The sequence below is a fragment of the Neodiprion pinetum genome, unplaced genomic scaffold, assembly GCF_021155775.2.
Source record: "Neodiprion pinetum isolate iyNeoPine1 unplaced genomic scaffold, iyNeoPine1.2 ptg000117l, whole genome shotgun sequence".
Lineage (NCBI taxonomy): Eukaryota > Metazoa > Arthropoda > Insecta > Hymenoptera > Diprionidae > Neodiprion > Neodiprion pinetum.
The window spans coordinates 17,501-20,000 of NW_027184534.1; the positions used below are offsets into that span (position 1 = coordinate 17,501).

At 63.0% G+C, this 2,500-nt stretch overlaps 1 non-coding gene across 1 annotated transcript in view; it reads left to right on the forward strand.

Annotated features, from left to right (window-relative positions):
• Nucleotides 1-2,418: 2,418 nt before the first annotated feature.
• LOC124224230 (small subunit ribosomal RNA) overlaps nucleotides 2,419-2,500 on the forward strand; it is a 1,913-nt gene continuing 1,831 nt past the window's right edge. The window contains exon 1 of the ribosomal RNA XR_006884559.1: nucleotides 2,419-2,500. This exon is cut by the window's right edge and continues 1,831 nt beyond it. This is a non-coding gene — a ribosomal RNA (small subunit ribosomal RNA).

The window sequence follows — 2,500 nt, forward strand, 5'->3', positions numbered from 1 at the left end:
CGAGCGAAAGGCGACGCGCGGCGTCCCGGGGTCGATCCGGGCCGACCGGATTTGTGAAAATTTCGGTCCGAGTCGAGCGAAAGGCGACGCGCGGCGTACCGGAGTCGATCCGGGCCGACGGGACTTGTGAAAATTTCGGTCCGGGTCGAGCGAAAGGCGACGCGCGGCGTACCGGAGTCGATACGGGCCGACGGGACTCAGTGAAGTTTCGTTCCGAGTCAAGCGGAGGGCGATGCGCGGCCTCCCGGAGTCGATCCGGGCCGACGGGACTCGTTGAAGCTGCGGTACGAGTCGAGCGAAAAGGCGACGCGCGGCGTCCCGGGGTCGATCCGGACAGACGGGACTTGTAAAAATTACGGTCCGAGTCGAGCGAAAGGCGACGCGCGGCGTACCGGAGTCGATCCGGGCCGACCGGATTTGTGAAAATTTCGGTCCGAGTCGAGCGAAAGGCGACGCGCGGCGTACCGGAGTCGATCCGGGCCGACGGGACTTGTGAAAATTTCGGTCCGAGTCGACCGAGAGGCGATGCGCGGCGTCCCGGAGTCGATACGGGCCGACCGGACTTGTGAAAATTTCGGTCCGGGTCGAGCGAAAGGCGACGCGCGGCGTACCGAGTCGATCCGGACAGACGGGACTTGTAAAACTTTGGGTCCGAGTCGACCGAGAGGCGATGCGCGGCGTCCCGGAGTCGATACGGGCCGACGGGACTCGTCGAAGCTGCGGTACGAGTCGAGCGAAAGGCGACGCGCGGCGTCCCGGAGTCGTTCCGGACAGACGGGACTTGTAAAACTTTCGGTCCGAGTCGACCGAGAGGCGATGCGCGGCGTCCCGGAGTCGATACGGGCCGACGGGACTCGTCGAAGCTGCGGTACGAGTCGAGCGAAAGGCGATGCGCGGCGTGCCGGAGTCGATACGGGCCGACGGGACTCGACGAAGTTTCGGTCCGAGTCGACAGAAAGGCGATGCGCGGCGTCCCGGAGTCGATCCGGACAGACGGGACTTGTAAAACTTTCGGTCCGAGTCGACCGAGGGAGGCGATGCGCGGCGTCCCGGAGTCGATACGGGCCGACGGGACTCGTTGAAGCTGCGGTACGAGTCGAGCGAAAGGCGACGCGCGGCGTCCCGGAGTCGATCCGGACAGACGGGACTTGTGAAAATTTCGGTCCGAGTCGAGCGAAAGGCGACGCGCGGGCGTCCCGGAGTCGATCCGGGCCGACGTCGACTTGTGAAACTTTCGGTCCGAGTCGACAGAAAGGCGATGCGCGGCGTCCCGGATTCGATCCGGGCCGACGGGACTTGTGAAAATTCCGGTCCGAGTCGAGCGAAAGGCGACGCGCGGCGTCCGGAGTCGATCCGGACAGACGGGACTTGTGAAAATTCCGGTCCGAGTCGAGCGAAAGGCGACGCGCGGCGTCCCGGAGTCGATCCGGGCCGACGTCGACTTGCGAAACTTTCGGTCCGAGTCGACAGAAAGGGCGATGCGCGGCGTCCCGGATTCGATCCGGGCCGACGGGACTTGTAAAAATTACGGTCCGAGTCGACAGAAAGGCGATGCGCGGCGTGCCGGAGTCGATACGGGCCGACGGGACTCGTCGAAGCTGCGGTACGAGTCGAGCGAAAGGCGACGCGCGGCGTCCCGGAGTCGATCCGGACAGACGGGACTTGTAAAAATTTCGGTCCGAGTCGACCGAAAGGCGATGCGCGGCGTCCCGGAGTCGATCCGGGCCGGGAGCCTGTCGGAACATCGTCATATGAGCCTCGGTTAATTTCGACAAAGTTCCCGGAGTTCGAAATTTTTTCGATAGCCCGCGGAGGTTTCGCCCCGTAAGCCGACCGTGCTACCACCGTACCGGCGCCGACGTCCTAGCGGCCAGGCTCCTACTAGTAAGAGGAGCGAGTCGGTCGGGCCGGTCTCCCGTCGTCCGCCTGCTACGCCGTACCGGTACGTGCTCGAGCACGATACGTACTTCGGCGTAGACCAGGAGCGGGCGTTCGCGGACCGTTCCGTGCCTCGTACCAAAGAAACTACGCGACTCGCGTTGTTTCATCTATCGTCACTGCATTACCGCGGGTCGGTGTCTCAGACCGAATGGCCCTTGACGCGGTACCAAGAAGTTCGGCTCTCCGTGAAACACGGAAGGCCGAACGCTCCAACGCACGCGTCAACTCGCTTCTTTCCGAGCGTACACTCAAAGACCAGAGATGTTATAACAACGTATCCCAGACGCTTTCAATCTAGCCGACGGGTACGGGAGATCGTTCGAACGCTTATAAGCCGAGTGTCGAAGGTGGCGGCACACGGATCCGGGGCTGCCTGCGTGCAGTCCCGAAACTTACAGTAGACGCGCGGCCGACCGGGCTACGAGACCCGGTCGGCGATGGGTGGCGCACGTCCGAGCCGAGATTTTGTATCGAAGCTCCCTGGTTGATCCTGCCAGTAGTCATATGCTTGTCTCAAAGATTAAGCCATGCATGTCTCAGTGCAAGCCAAATTAAGGTG